Here is a 16,865-nt window from a genome sequence, read left to right as displayed (position 1 = left end):
TCTCTTTAACAACCTTTGGGGTGTTTTAAAAGCCCACATACCACGTTTAAATCTATAGTCCCATTACACACGCACCTCATACCACAATAGGACTAGATTAATACCAGCTGCACCTTCAATATTTTATAGGAGGTTTGGACAAACTTTAATCTGCTGTGACTTTATAGCCCATTTAGCAGGAAAATGGAAAAGGCATAGGAAGGGAGATGGAATTCATCCTTGGGAAGCCCAGCCCAGCCATTAGGAGCAACGGCTTGAGACACTGGGCACTGTTCCTTGTTCTTCCAGCCAGCTCTCACACCAAGTTGAGCAAGCTATTTCCTCTCCCTCTGCCTCATTGTCACTGCCTGGGAAGCAGCAATAGAGAGGAATGGTGAAGCCACCACATTGCCTACCCAAAGGCATTAGATAAAGCAGTAGAGGCAGAAGGACCTGGGTGCACACAGCCACTGTCCTTGAGCTAGAAGTTCCCATTTTATCAATACATTTTAATTTCTGCCTGCACAATGCTAATGACAAACACTGGCTTGGTAGAAGGGAGGTGAGATTACAGTCTAACACGCTCCTTTGACTGATAGTTCCTCAGGGCATCCTTTCTCAGGTTGGTTGTTCCACCCATCCAACATTGCAGAGCCTGTGGGGAAGAGGCAGCTTTTATCTATTCAAACAGCACCCCATATCATAAGGGTCCAAGGCCAGGTTGGACAGAGCCTTGGGCAGTATGGTTTAATATGAGGTATCCCTGCTCATGGCAGGGGGTTGGAGCAGGATGATCTTAAAACCATTTCCAACTCAAACCATTCTATGGTTCTATGATTCACTCTCAGTCGCTCAGCACTGTAACTCACTCATCCTTCACAAATTGCTTTGCTGAAGCTACTGCATCCCTGTGAGGGCTCAGATAAGTCACCTGGGTCTATCCCTGCTCTCCCACTGCCAGCATTTCCTCATCATTTCTGGAGGAGGTGCATTTAACATCTGTTTCCCACAAACATTTGTGAATGTGCCTTGGAAAACTGCCTCCCATTAAGGCTTCTGTGAGTAAAAGTCTATCGTTTGTTGCTGGCAGGAGGCGAACACAGTTTCAAGGTGGCTGAAACTATTACAATATAAACCATATAATGAATATTCATAGACTTCTTTGTTTCGCATTAATCCCTCACATTTTGTGTCCTTCCTCTCTCACTGTGGACCTAAACTGAATAATGAGCAGGGATGGCTTCCCTTTTGGAATCTGGAGGGTACAAACATCTGTACCCAGTCTGCTGAGCAGTAGCTCGATTGCCTCACTTCACTACAGTGCTGTGTATGAAGCCTGTCCTCAGGTCAGCTTTACCACCAGTGTGGAAGTTCAGAGGGTGCTATGTGATCAGCTCAGGGACCTCTAGAGAGGGGCTTGTAAAGTCTACAGTGAGGACAGGACATTGGCACTGTGTCACAGCCCCTTCTTGCAGTCTGGTACCCACCTTTCCCTTTTTATCTATCTGTTTGTTGTATGGGCACACTTCATCCTGTGCTTTGCATACACAACTAAGAGTCAATATCTTCAGTTGCCCCATCCTGTGATGCCGTTATCCTGGGACAGCTGCTGCCAGGAGAAGATGGCTGTAACTTTAAAGCAGAGATTACACTGCACCATATAAACCCATCATTAGGAAGATAACCAGAATGATAGGATTCCTGTTCCTACGGCATGTGCATATAAGTACATCCCTACAGGCCCTCAAAGGTCTGCGTGGGAGAGGAAGTTTATTTTTCCTATTCCTGAGAAGGCACAATATTTTAAAGAGATTGCAGCACCACAGAGAGGAAGAGCTTTAAATGCTTCAATAGGTGCCAGCAGGTGCTGTGTCAGGAGGGATGAAAGAGCGTGCTTGGTGCCAAACAATAGCAATATTCCATCTTACTCTATGGCCCTAAAGGGAAGAAAGTCCCTGCCAAACAGACTCTCTTTGGTTAATAGCAAAGGACTGCAGAAAGTGCAAAACCACCATGGCTAATTGGGGCTGGAGCAAGCTGATGCCTTTAATTACAGTCGCTGGTGGAACGCAGTGGAAGCTGGAGCAAGCCTACATCCTCTGGGAGTGCAAACCATGCTGCCTCAGCTGGCTGAGCAGATGCATTTGGCACGTTGTCCTGCCTCCCTCACAGCTCACAGCTACCACATCATGTCTCTTTTCTAGGCATTGAGCTGGACTCTCTACTCTTTGTGAGAAGCAGGCTTTGATGAAGGAAAAGCAGTTGAACAGGTTGCCTAAAGAAGTGGTGAATGCTCCATCCCTGGCAGTGTTCAAGGCCAGGCTGGACAGGGCTTAGAGCAACCTGGTCTAGTGTGAGGTATCACTGCCCATGGCAGGGGGTTGGAACTGGCTGATCCTAAAGTCTTTTTTAACCCAAACCATTCTATGATTCTATAAACTCATTACTCGGGCTGGTCTCATGCAGCAAGACAGTTGGAAAGGGAAGAGGGAGCAGGCAAAAAGAGAGTAAGACAGCAGGGAGTAAGTGAAACAAGAAATTAATGGAGAGTGAAAGATGGCCTTTCTCTGGGAGAAATCCAGTCTCCTGCACATTAGCTAATGCAGGAAGGCCACCAGATGAATGGCTTACAGATGTCTTAATTCGCAAGTGCCTCTAGCAGCTCCCAGTCCCTTTTAATTACCACATTTGCAGGTGATGAGTTCAAACTTAAACAGCAGAAGTTCAGGTTGGATATAAGGAAGAAGTTCTTTACTGTGAGAGTGCTGAGGCACTGGAATGGGTTGCCCAAAGAAGTGGTGAATGTCCCATTCCTTGCAGTGCTGAAGGCCAGGTTGGACAGAGCCTTGGGTGCAATGGTTTAGTGTGAGGTGTCCCTGCCCATGGGCAGGGGGTTGGAACTGGATGGTCTTGGGGTCCTTTCCAACCCAAACCATGCTATGATTCTATGATCTATAGAACCAAACACATGCCAGCCCATATGTTCAGATGAAGACAGAAGTCATGTCCTGCTGGACGTGTGCAGCAAGTCAGTGCTTTTACAGTGAAGGGTGAGGAGAAACATCTCTGTGGAAGCAGGACCAGTTCAATATCATTCCCTCGCAACGCCTTCAGAGAACGGTAGAATATTTGCTGCTCCTATACTGGAGCTTGGCACAGACTGTCAGCTCCATGCGTTATCCTGTAACTATGGCTCCTATATAAATAACTAATTGCACTGGAATTTCATAGCGCTTGCATAGCAGAGTCATTGCTGTGACACGACTACATTACTGCATGTAAATCCAATTAAGATTCCAAAGTGCACTGAGTAACTATAATCGGCCCCCGTGGAGCAGCGATGAGGGGACCTGCACAAGGCCATGCAACTAGATACTAAATTACAGTCAATCTGCCTCCTCCTTAGTTGCATTAGAATGCTAATGTCACTGTAATACAGGCCCATTTACCATCGATGACTGCCTTGCCTTGCAACACTGGACTGAATGAGGTTGCTGCGCTGCCTGAGAGTATTTAATTCCTCCGTACAGTTGAGTGAGCAAAGTCCTCAGGGCATCTTATACCTTAAAACAATAATCTGATTGGCTTTTATAATGCTAAAATCATATGAGGCTTGGGATGGTGAGTAAATGAACCACAGTCGCTGCTAAAACTACCTTAAGGTTCCTATCCAAGCAGAGCATTTGGGACAATTATAGAATCATAGAATAGTTAGGGTTGGAAAGGACATTAAGATCATCCAGTTCCAACCCCCCTGCCACGGGCAAGGACAAATTCCACTAGAGCAGGTTGCTCCAAGCCCCTGTGTCCAGCATGGCCTTGAACACTGCCAGGGATGGGGCAGCCACAAATTCCTTGCACAACCCATTCCAGTGCCTCACAACCCTCACAGTAAAGAATTTCTTCCTTATATCTAACCTAAACTTCCCCTGTTTAAGTTTTAACCCATTACCCTTTGTCCTATCACTACAGTCCCTGATGAAGAGTCCCTCACCAGCATCCCTGTATTTCAGTATCCCTTCAGATACTGGAAGGCTGCATGAGGTCTCCACGCAGCCTTCTCTTCTCCAGGCTCAACAGCCCCAACTTTCTCAGCCTGTCTTCATACAGGAGGTGCTCCAGTCCCTGATCATCCTCGTGGCCTCCTCTGGACTTGTTCCAACAGTTCCATGTCCTTTTTATGTTGAGGACACCAGAACTGCACACAGTGCTCCAGGTGAGGTCTCAGGAGAGCAGAGTAGAGGGGCAGGATCACCTCCCATGCCCTGCTGGTCATGCTCCTTTTGATGCAGCCCAGGATACAGTTGCTTTCTGGGCTGCAAGCTCACACTGAAGCTGGCTCATGTTCATTTTCTCATCAGCCAACACCCCCAAGTCCTTCTCCTCAAGGCTGCTCTGAATCTCTTCTCTACCCAACCTGTAGCTGTGCCTGGGATTACTTTGACCCAGGTGTAGGAGCTTGCCCTTGGCAACTGGGACACATCCTGGCTCTTGTCCGTCCTCCTTAAGTGAAGACACATTTCTGCCACCAAAAGGCTGTGCAGAATCATAGAAACATAGAATGGTTTGGGTTGGAAAGGACCTTAAGCTTATCCAGTTCCATCTCCCTGCCATAGGCAGGAATGCCTCACACTAGACCATGTTGCCCAATGTTCTGTCCAGCCTGGCCTAAAACCCTGTCAGGGATGGAGCATTTACAACTTTGGGCAACCCCAAGAAGAGTGCATCAATCACACTCAGGAGGAAAAAGAGGGCTCTTACACGTTCAGATACATATCACCCTCTTTGCCACAAAAACAGTAATGCAACACTTACCATCTATGTACTACATCTATGTGTGCACAGAATACATGAGATCATCTGGAGGTAAAATCTTCCACATGTACAGACATTCAAAATGGAAATTCAGAAGTCCCAGAGTAGAACCTATTCTCCCAAATGCTATAATGCTTGGAAAAGTGCTAGGGTACATGTTTGAAGTGTCAGTAGAGTATCAGGCCACAAACCAGTCAATTTCAACTAGTACAAATATGCATACAGCACTGTTGGAGACATGAATTGCTCACTTTGGCCCCTTCCCAAGCAAAGTTCAATAGGTAATCATGTCTGGTTCTTTTATGCATATTTTCACACACAGACAGCAGCTGTCTCAGAAAAGAAGATAGTGCAAACACAACCAACACATCTGATAGCCTGCAACTCTTTAAAGTTCTGTTCCTTAAAAAGGAGCCCCTCAGATAGCTCACAGGTGCATTTTCCCTTGTATCATCTGCAGCAGAATGGAACCATATGGTACTGATTGCCTGTCTGTCTAAACAGATGACCCAAAGATTATATGCACTGATAATATAACAATATTAATTCTGTTTATAGAATTCTAGGATGATTTGTGTTGGAAGGGACCTTAAAGCTCATCCAGTTCCAACCCCCTGCCATAGGCAGGGACACCTGCCACTAGAGCAGCTTGCTCCAAACTGGCCTTGAACACTGCAGGGATGGGGCAGCCACAGCATCTCTGGGCAACCTGTGCCAGTGCTTCAACACCCTCAGATAGAAAGCAGATAGTTCTGTAGATAAGAAAACCAAATCTAAAAGGGAATGATGTGCTAGATCTCCTGATCCGTGGTACAGCCCTCTGTTCACCAGCCCATATGAGACCATTCCTAACCCCATGCAAAAGCTGATCACCTCCGGCTGACAAGTTACACTCTTTGACAGGCATCTCCTGTCCCAGGAAGGAATCTCTTTAGCATACCAAAAGGGAGGCTGCTAACTTTGGCTTCCTATGAAAACATTTCCCTTCAGGATCGAATAAATGCCACCCCTCTGAGCAACCCATGGAGCTGCATCACAAGCCAAGTGACATTATCCACTGTCATGTCAGACACTGTCAAGTGTTGAAACACTCCATACGCTTGCACGGCATTCCAGATGCTTAGGGGATTTAACATGAAGTGCAAACGCCTGCCACTTTTCCTGCCCGAGCCTGACACATCTCACCTTTACAACTGACTCCTCCGAGCTCTTCTCTATTCTCTTTCTACTTTAGCCTTGCTTTGTTTCCACCAAATGTCTCAGTAGTGTGTGGTATCCATGACTGGTTTGAAAGATGCAGGAATACATCTTGGAAACATGGGGCAGTTGCTGTGGCAACCTTGTCCTACTCAGACCAAGATTTCCAGTGTTTTAAGAAGTTTCCCGACAGTTTGCAGGCTTCAGGGAAACAATGCAGGGGAGGAATCCTAGAATCATAGAATAGTTAGGGTTGGAAAGGACCTTAAGATCATCTAGTTCCGACTTTAAAGTAAGGAAGCAATCAAAACTGGTTCCTATGAACCACAGGACCTTGTCCTATCAAAAAGATGGTGATGATCTCTCCGTAGCAAGGCAAAACAGCCTCAGAGCAGCTGAGCAAAGGCACATGCAAAGGAGTTTGAAACCCCTGCTTTTATCATATGATTTAATGCAGAACAGAGCTCCAGAGCAGTGGGTGAATGTCTTGTTTGTTGTTGCTGTCGGTGCTTTGTTGTAAGGTGGAGGTGGGGGAAAAGAAACCCACCCTTTAACACCATTTAATTGAGGGACTAATCATCTTAATTGCTTTTAAGAAAGAAATCCCAAACAGAACTGTGAATACATTAACTATTACATATATAGATACAGATATATAAAGAAAATAAGCTCTCTTTGTTCAAGGCAACTGCCTACACAGATGCAAACAGAAAAGAGTTTAATCAGGTTTAATCACCATAGAAAAGCAAAGGCTGGGAAAAATATCCTGTAAGAAAAGCAGATCTTAAAGGAGGGATGTCAGTAACACTAAATAAACCAGAAAATAATACTGCTGGAAATGTGAGAAATGGAATTATTTGTATGATTCTGGTCATCTTGTAAATGTTTTTAACAAGAAGAAGAATATTGCATTGGATTCTAAACGCAATAGGAAATACTTTATCCCACAGAGCTCACAATTCAGAGTGATTTATTTGTTTGGGAAATCAATACATTTCACAAGCTATAGGTATGATGTGTCCAGGAAAACTTGAATAATTTAAAGGTCATGAGAAATGACCTAGGAAAGAGAGGCAGACATGAAGTCTAAGTTATGCTGCTTATAGCCAAACTGATACACATCTCAAATATTCCATGTGCAAATCTAAACTGAGTTTCCCTGTAATCAGCACCTTCGGCTTACTCTAAGGCATAAACCCGTAGTTAATGTGGTTTGAAAGGTAAACATGACTGCTTTCAAGTACACCCATCCCTGTTCAGGTACAAACACTCAACCAGTCAAAGTCTTTGTCTACAGATAGTTCTGATTAAGAAAGACTAAGAAGGAGCAGAGAGAGAACCATGGCCACAGCCCACAGCAGAGCTTCAGATGTTCCGCATGGAAAAGAAATGAGAGTTAATAATTCCCATAATCTTGGCATACGTGATCCTAAACGTTCCCTCTCCCTTCAAATCTGAGCACTCCAGCAGCGATCAGGTTCCAGGCAGACAAAAGACCCTCAGCACAATTCATACGTACATGACAGGAGTAGAGGGACTAAGTGAGATACGAGCCAAGACTCGCAGGCTGGCTCCCAGCTGCTTTTGCTTTCCCAATGGATAACAGATACTGCATCAAGACACACAATGTCATGCTAGTGAATTTGCTGCTCTCTTAACACCTCATTTTTCTCTCCATCTGAACTTATTTTTGTTCACTGTCCCCCTTCTCCTTTCTCTTTTGTCCTTACTCATGTAAGGGGAAACATGAAAGACAGCATGGCTGGTTATTGTTAATGCATCTGAAAGTGCAGACATTAAAAAGGGGGTTATTCTGGAACATGCCACAGTTTTCCTTGCTGTTTGCACAGGCAGCTAATGATCACCCTAATAGCTTCTCTCTCTGAAGTCGTAATAAGCTTACAAATGAACCCATTCAGCACATATTAAAAAGCAAGGGATGCTCCTTTCATTATAGCCTTTATGGAAATCCCTGAGTATTTGTTTTGTTGCCGCACAACCGCAATTAGGACACACTGCTGGAGCAGTGGGGTTTGGAGACACCTCCTAGCACCATAGCAACACATCCACCTCTCCAGCCTCAGTCGGGGGCCTGGCTACTGTGCCCAGGCAAGCACACTTCAGCACTTCCAGGAATTAAGACATAAAAGGTGCCTAATTAAACTTCCTCTGCTGATGCCTCGTGTTGATGAAGCGACACGGACAGCCCCGTGCTGCAGCTCTCATAAAGGAGAGGAGAGTGGTCCTGTGTAGAGCACAGCATGGGGTCACTGCTCTGGGGACTCTTGGGGTTGGAGGCATCCTCTTCAGGCTGCAGGAAAACTAGGCAATATGGTGTATGTGTGCTGGAGAGTACTGATGAGGCAATAGCTTTACTTTGCTGAGGTGAGAATATAGAACCATAGAACCATAGAATGGTTTGGGTTGGAAAGGAATTTAGGATTATTTAGTTCCAATCCCCCTGCCATGGGCAGGGACACTCCACTAGAGCAGGTTGTTCAAAGCCCTGTCCAACCTGGCCTTGAACACTGACAGGGATGGAACATTCACAGCTTCTCCAGGCACCCTGTGCCAGTGCCTCAGCACCCTCATAGTGAGGAATTTCATATGAATATGGGGGGAGGATTCACTTCCATCACTACCCATAACACTTCCCCCACACTAACGCCATCCTTCCACATGTCAAATAATAACCTTATGGAAATCTCCTTACCACTTAACTGCTCAGGGGTTGATCCAAATCCCACTTATGTTGCTGAGAGGCTTAAAACTTCTTCAGAGGAGAAAGAGTTTTTAAGGATGTAGAAACCTAGCAAAATTGGGGATATAGACTTCATTGCGGTTTGAATCTGGGTCAAATATTTCGTGTTAGCTTAAAGCTAACCTTTTCCCCCCCTCAATGAAGAGGACATCACAAACAGCATACCCACTTTCCCAAAATATCCTTATTCCCTAAGCACAGCACGTCTGCAGCTGTCTTAAGCAGAGAGACTCAGGGAGCAATTCATTTTTGCACACAAAGACAGCAGTGTACGTGCTGATGACATGGATGCACAGGCTTTCAGATAGCCTCCATGGGGTGACTTTCACCTCCCAAAAGTATGACATCTCCTCTCAGAAAGCCAGAGCTCTAAACAAATCCCTTCTGCTTTGTCTGAAAGGCAAGACCTTTGTATGGAACAGGCATTTTCCACATCTCCAGGAGACTGGCTGGGGTTAAAGCAGGTCAAAGCATGTAACACAGATAGCTTTGTGTTGATACTACCCACGGTGCCTATTAGGAAAGCCATAATTGTAAGAAACCATTTCTCAGCAAGGGTATTTAATACAGTGCCAAAGAGGCTCCCCAGGCAGGTTTTGTTTTAGGGTTTGTGAGCTTTGGTGGGGGGAAAGGATTGTATCTCTTGTGTAGTAGTGCAGGGCTTTAGCTCTATTGTAATCTAAATAACACATAAGGGCAGCGTGGAAACTTCACTACCAGCATCACTTGCAAGCAGACTGGGTATAGCCTGGGGCAAAACCTGAAACAGCATCAATCATACATAGAAGTAAGAATTGGCATGCACTGACAGGGCATCATAAGGACTCTTTCAAAACTGAGACCACAGATTTAACCATGGAAACACTCTGGATGCCCATGAATGTTCTTTTACTCTGCCTTCACTAATATTTTACCTGATAGAAGTCAGGAGTTAGAAAATGAAGATATAAACACTCTTCTAATTCATATCAGGGAGGCTGAGATAATTGCAAGTGTATGAGTGAATGATGAAGGCATGAGTAGCAAACACAACCTTACAACAGCGCAAAACCCATTTGTAGCAAAACCTTGCTCTTCACACCCAAAAGATCACAGCCTGAGCCAATCTGGCAATTCCAAAGGCTAGGCAGCCCTTTCGGGAGGACAATAGAACATAGTGATAAAATCAAATGTCTGGGGCAGGACTCCACCAAGCCATAACTAGGCTGAATTCTGACTGCAGAATTACACTAGTTTTCAAAGTGAAGGTCACTACACCCTGCCTTTTCTATGTCTCTTTCCTTGACCAGTATGAAATTTGAAAGCAGTGCTGCCTTTCAGCTAAACCACATGTACTTTGACAGCATCAAAACCAGGTTTGTGGTGCAAACAACCAAAGCAATCAGGTTTAGGTTGAGAAAAGAGAGGGAACAACAGGATGTTCTAGCTATTCCCAGCATGGAGAGAGAGCCCATCCAGGACATTCTCCCATTTAGGCTGCAGAGCTCTGCATCAAGAGCAAGAAAAGTTGCCTCAAGTGACACAGCATTCAACAGCCTCTTCTCCAATCACTATCAGCAGTGGGAGAAGAAGCTTTCTGAAAGCCCTGTGGAGTCTTGGTGTGCAAATGCATCTGACAATAAACTTCACGACAAACTTCAAAACAAGCTTTGTGGTCACCATTCTGCATGTCTGATGATACACAAACCACCTGCATCGGAACATTAATGCCACTTAAGCCTTAGATTGCTTTCCATGTAACCATCTGAAAGCTCTTTGTGAAGCTCTGTGTCCTTTATGAAGCTGAGATGGCTTTGCTCCAGGATACCCAGCTTCTGTGGTTCACTGTCTAGTGCTCAGACTACTTTATATCTCCTGATTTCCTAATGTCTCCCACAGAAACTCAGACTCCAGCAAGTTATTTCAAGTTGGTGTGTCAGTCCTGTCCCCATAACCCCCATATTTAATATAATTAATACCAGCACTCATCTGCCACCCATAGAATCTAAGAGATTGCATTTAGTATCCTATGATAGTGCCAGGATGAAAGCAATACAGAAACAGAGCACCCAGAAACACAGTATTCAAACTATTGCAATTTTTAGATGAAATGAAGCATTTTTAGAGGAAATGAAGCATTTTTAGATTAAATGAAGCATTTTTACTGCCTGCCAGTAGTATTTGAAAATGTGCAGGTACAAAACCACATGTGGGGTCATTCATATGCACCACACAGTCCAGGGATGGTAGCAACTGGAAAGGAATAAGTTAGATGGTTTGTATTCCAACTGTGCTACATTGCCCACAATGATGTGCTCAAAACCATCTAGAGCTGGTATGTCCAAATATGCACTCCTGCAGCCCTCATACAGACAGCCCCTGCAATCAAACTTCAACAAGGAAATTTATGCTAGATATAAGGAACAAATTCTGCATTGTGGGAGTGGTGAGACACTGGAACAATAGAAGTTGTGAGTGTTCCATCCCTGGCAGTGTCCAAGGCCAGGCTGGATGGGGATTGGAGCAATCTGGTCTAGTGGAAGGTGTCCCTGCCCATGGCAGGGGATTGGAAATGGATGATCTTAAGTTCCTTTCCAACCCAAACCATTCTATAATTCTAAGTTTCCTCTATAGGTTCACACCTCCTCATTAGGACTATCCCAGATCAATGATCTATTGACAGGAAGAGAGACACAGCAATTTCACCCTAAAAGCAGACACCACCCATGGTACAGTTGAGGTTCTGGGTCAGTACAGGCATTTGTGTATTGGAGGGAAAGAGCATTCTCCTTAGGAGCTGGGAGCTACTGTAAACCCAAACACGTTTTGAAACCTCACCTCCAGCACAACTGTCAACACCACCCTTCCCACTGTTCCACATTGACAATGGTGTCAACTAGCTCTTCCAGAAGGTCAGCAGAGCCATTTGGCATCAAGGATCAATATCCTGGCTCTTTTGGGTCCTAATAAAGGCTTTCTTTTGGAAAACACAGGGTTTAGAGATGCTGCCTCACAAGCAGCTCTAGATAAACGGTTTTCCAGTCAGCACAGACTTGATCAGGAGTTTGATCCAATTATCTGATGCCCAAAGCAGAAAAGCTGCAGTACAAACCTTCCACCTGTTTGTAGCCCTTGGAAAACAGCTTTATTCTTACATCTTTTGTCTGAAGCATATTAATCTGGACACAGAGTGCATTCATGTAAATCAGCCTTCCAATATTCCTGTTCCTGCTTATTGGCAGCAGCCTCTTCCTGCTCAGGGCCTGTATTTAACCTCCCTCCTTTCAAGCTGTGTACCCAGGTGCCCTAGATGCAAGTGTAGCTTGACTCTGATGAGATAGACTATGTGGTACAGGAGACGCACACAGAAATACAAGAGGGATCTGCTATTTCAATGGGCTGCACTTCTCTTCTGAGCCCACACATTCCCAATAGAAAGCAGTGATGGTGCTGGTCCATCCTGTAAAACCCATCAGAATAGTTTTAATTCTGTCCTCAGCCAGTTTTAAATGCTGCTGCTCATTGGAACTGAACACAACTTATTAGCAGAGACAAGTTTCAGCCCCTTGAGACCCAAGAAGGGTGAGTACACTGGATGTGCAGGCTTTCCCAAAGCAATAGCTGGTATTTCACTTCCTCACCAACTTCACTGCTTCAATTTTTGATTGAGAGGTTGTATTTTATCTTTTATTTCCTAACTTCCCTCCTCGTCTGAAATGAACTGTCTTGATACTGGTAATTACACCATATAGTGTAAACCAGAAGCATCTATTTTGTTGTCAGGTTTTTGAGGGCGAGTTGTCATTTAAGCAAATCTGATTTCGCTCAGAAGCATCCAAACAAATCTGTGAGGCAAAATGAATGAAAGAAAGAATAAAAGTGAACAGCAAGCAAACCCCCTTTAAACACTTTACATATCCTGTATAAAATACCAGCTCCTAAAATGCATCTCCTGTACAATATGTTGTCTTTCCATTATCCCAGGACAAAACTGCTCATGTTTCTCAGCTAATACTTGTCTGCTGCTTTCCCTGCTATCTTGGGAAGACTACCAATGAATTAGGTGACTCCAAAGCATTGTGGGGTAATAGCCAGAATATCCTTCTGGTAAGGCAGGAAAGTCAGAGGTGAACAGATAACAACAGAATCTATCAGTCTTGATTGGGGGAATTCATTTCCATAAATCAATGTAATAGTGCTAAGCCTATACCAAATATACAGAATAATGATTTTCTCACTACTTAAACCATTGCTATTGGCTCAGTGATTCTGACATTAGTCTCTTCAACTGGACTATTGTTTGATTTAGAAATTTTTGGGGAACAAAAGTCCATTTGACGATAGATTTCTAATGTCAGATCTCATCCAGCCATTTCACAGGAAAGAACTATTATGCTGGGGGATGTTGTATCAGCACTTAACCTACAAAACAAACTGATTTTAATTAGGGTGTCAATGTGCAAGGGTTTTGCTGAAGACTTTGAATATCTGCATTCATACAACTCATATGCAAGATAGGGAGAAATTTGCTTCACACATCCGCTGCTTATTTTGACCCAGAAAAGGCAGGATTTAGCTCATGAAGGCAGCTTTAAGTTACCACTGTGTTTATTACCTTAGCTCCCCTTGGAGACTTCCCTTTTACAGCCTAGCTGTAGTGGCTTATGGAAACAAGGGAATTGGCCTGGGGCAAAGGGTGCTTAACCTCAGTGGGTTTGACTGTGTCTTGGGTCAGACTGTATTTCATTTTCCCAACCACACAACCAGACCGTGGCCTCATCACAGAGGCACCTTCTGCTCCGAGCAAGACAACGTTTTCCTAGCTGAAATAAAATGAGCTGTCAGGACTGTGTTCCCTTTACAGCATCAGTTTCTTTCCTGCCGTACCTGAAGGCTTAGTGAGCAATTTAAACTTATAAAATGTGGGGTTTTTTTTCCATTTTAAACATGATGTAACTATTCTTTTTGTGGATCAAAATGCAGATACACCAGAAAAATGTGTTCTTTACCATAAACTGGAGTAAGCCGTATTGCAGCATGGGATTTTGCTACTTTATGCAGGAAAGATCTACATTCATCATAGAACAGTTTGTGTTGGAAGGGACCTTAAAGCTCATCCAGTTCCAACCCCTTCCACTAGAGCAGCTTGCTCCAAGCCCCTGTGTCTAACCTGGCCTTGAATACTGCCAGGGATGGGGCAGCCACAGCTTCTCTGGGCACCCTGCGCCAGTGCAACCCTACATAGCTTAGAGCAGGGTTTCTTAGCATCTGTCCACTTGAAACAACATCCAGCAAGGGCTCTCAAACCAATGCAGCTTACTCCAAATCCCAGGGCAGAATACCATTAAAAGCCTTTTTTTCCCACCAGTTCAAATACAGGCACTTTAAGCTTTACATGGCCATTAAAAATACACAACAATTAGCAAACAAAAACAAGAAGGACAAAAGGTCCATCTAGGGCTGACCTGTGAAAGCATTACTTTACACATTAAATCAAGAAAGTAGTATTAATTACAAAGCTGAACAGATTTGGTGGCAACCACAAAATAAACCAGGCATTTGTAATAACACAATTGGAAAAATACATAGAAACATTAAGAGAATAAATTAATAGATGCTAAATAAAAATCTACCAACTTTATCCCAGTTCATCCTCTGGGTAACTGTTAGCAGAGACATTCCCACCAAACCTCAGAGGTGCATTGTCCCATCCCCAGAGCCTCCTCTGTGCGTGCCCATGATAGGCACCTCAGCCAGCAATGAGCTGTTAGGTAGTTTCTGTAAATGGGCACATGCAAGACTGGGCCAAGCATGGATGTTCTTACACTTGGAATTGCTTTGGGAAAAAGGAGAAAGCCACCGCAGCTGGAAAGCTGGGGTAACATCAGTCATGTGGCTCCAGACAATGAGGAGCTAGGAGCTATAGGTTGGAAGTTGCAACTGGGCATTATTCAAAGGGACTCTGTGCTGTACTAGGAAGAGATGTTCAGATGAACACCTTGCCCTATAACTATGTAATACATCATCTCGGGCAAAAATAATGCCCTTTTTGCCCAATACACCATCCAAGACTGTTGTGTATGTTGCTGGAAATAGACCACAAGGAAGCACATCCTGCCCTGAGGAGTATGTGACATCACCTGACTCAAGGCTTTTGGGAAGGGTAATAACTTTCCAAGTCAGTCCTTAAAAGACACTTCCCATGAGACACTGACCTGTGATTTTGATCTTTTCACCATAAGATGCTCACCTGGCCAGAGGTGAGCTGCAGAGATGTGCTGTCATACACAGCAGCAGGATAAAGAGGCAACCTGTACATTTTGCAGCCTCAATTCTTACATGATGCTGATTTCAAACTACTGAAGGCAGAGTGCAAGCAAGAAGTAATCTTTTTTGTCCTTACAACTTCAGAGAATAGCACAGAGATAGGTACTTTACAGTCCTTGGATATTACACAACCTACTCAAGAGCTCCATCCCTGAGCTCTTTATCACAGGGTCTCTGTTCAGCACAAAGCCAAGTCCTTCCAGCTCCAATTCAGTGTATCTAGTAGCATTCATTAAAAGGACAGTAAAAGGGACAGAAAATGGTCTGCTAATAAAGTCTGAAGTGCACTGTAACTAGAGAAGAGGTAGCGTAATTACATTAGTAAAGATAGCTGAGGTCACTGCCATGTTATTTGCTCTTTAATTTAAGCAAAATAGTGAAAGGTGGCCATAATTGGGGGGAAAAAAGAGGAAAATATATTAAAAAAGGCAGGAGAAACTGTTCTGCTTTTGCAGAAGTCTGACTGCATGATTATAGGATGTTGGATATGTCTAAGAGGGAGCTACTGAATATTTAACCTTAGAAATGGAAGCTTGGTTGTCTCTTGTCCTGTTAACATCCACACGTATCTTCCATTAACTCTAATTAGGGCTAACAGGGTGTTCACATAAGCATCTCCATAATTAATGTTAATAGTAGTTACGGGCATACGCTGCTAGGAGATGAAATGCCAAGTTTCTTCTCCAGGGTTAAATGCTCAGCAGCCTGTCTGTCTCTCATTTCCATTTCCTCTCTACATCGCAGCTCTCTCATCAACCACACGTATCCCAGTCTTAAAACACCAGGTTTTGCAACAAAAGGCACACACAGCCATAAGTAACAGCAATGCTGTTATTTATACAACATATAAACACAATACCTGACATGGATGAGACTGGTTCACTGCTGTACAGATACCCTATCAATGTATAAACAGTGCAGACTGACACATCCCGTTATGCTTCAAGGTGCCCAGGCTTCACAGAGGAAGCACATTTATGTTTCTATCATATATTAAGATAAGTAATTTTCAATTAACAAACCATAGAGCAAACAAGATTATAGCAACAACCTCAATTACCCTTATTAATGCCATCGTGCCAGCCTTAGTTGATAGACTATCCTATGTTTCCAAATCAGATGTTATTAACAAACCATTACATTTGTAAATGAGAACAGCAAAATTATCTGCCATAATCAGAACAGGAATAATAATGCACCTTCTATTGTGTGCTTCTGGGTTCAAGCCCTGAGCTCTGCAGCAGTAGTTCATTTAAAAGCATTAACAGCCTGCTTCTAGCCAGGGGTCATTTGTTAGCACCAAGTCTCACTCTCCACTCTCTTATCCCACCATAAGTGGAGAATTTCTATCAAACTCACGCAGATCTGGAGCTGAGTAGATTTATAAGCTGCCTTTCATTGAGAAAGTATTTATAAAGCCTCAGGGAACCAGAGCAGGGCTCTGCTGCTTCCCTCATGAGCTGCGGATATTATTTGTAGAACCCTTATGATGCCGAAGCCTTGGCCCCTATCACAAAGGGGCAAAAAGCACCAGAAGAGGGGTGATGGGGAGAGCCTGTGGGGACAGCCAGACAGGGAGGAAGGAGTAGGACAAAGTCCTGCTGGTCCTGGCTGTTGAAGCCAGATGAGGAGCTGTGCTTGTGGCAAATCTGACTCACATCTAAACCCTCCCTGTGCCCCAGTGCTGGAGCCTCTGGTCCTCATACCACTTCAGGCCAGCTCCAGTCACAAAACACATGCAGGCAAGAGTCCCACTGAAATCAGTAGGTGCTTTCTCTAAAGAATGAGAGAAAAAATATCATTTTCT

At 44.1% G+C, this 16,865-nt stretch overlaps 1 protein-coding gene across 4 annotated transcripts in view; it reads right to left on the bottom strand.

The window, feature by feature from the left end:
- Positions 1–16,865, bottom strand: part of TSPAN18 (tetraspanin 18) — a 125,207-nt gene that overhangs the window by 27,184 nt on the left and 81,158 nt on the right. The window lies entirely within an intron of this gene.

This window comes from Melopsittacus undulatus, chromosome 4 (genome assembly GCF_012275295.1).
Source record: "Melopsittacus undulatus isolate bMelUnd1 chromosome 4, bMelUnd1.mat.Z, whole genome shotgun sequence".
Lineage (NCBI taxonomy): Eukaryota > Metazoa > Chordata > Aves > Psittaciformes > Psittaculidae > Melopsittacus > Melopsittacus undulatus.
The sequence above is the reverse complement of the archived record's forward strand: the minus strand, read 5'-3'. Positions and strand labels throughout refer to the sequence as shown.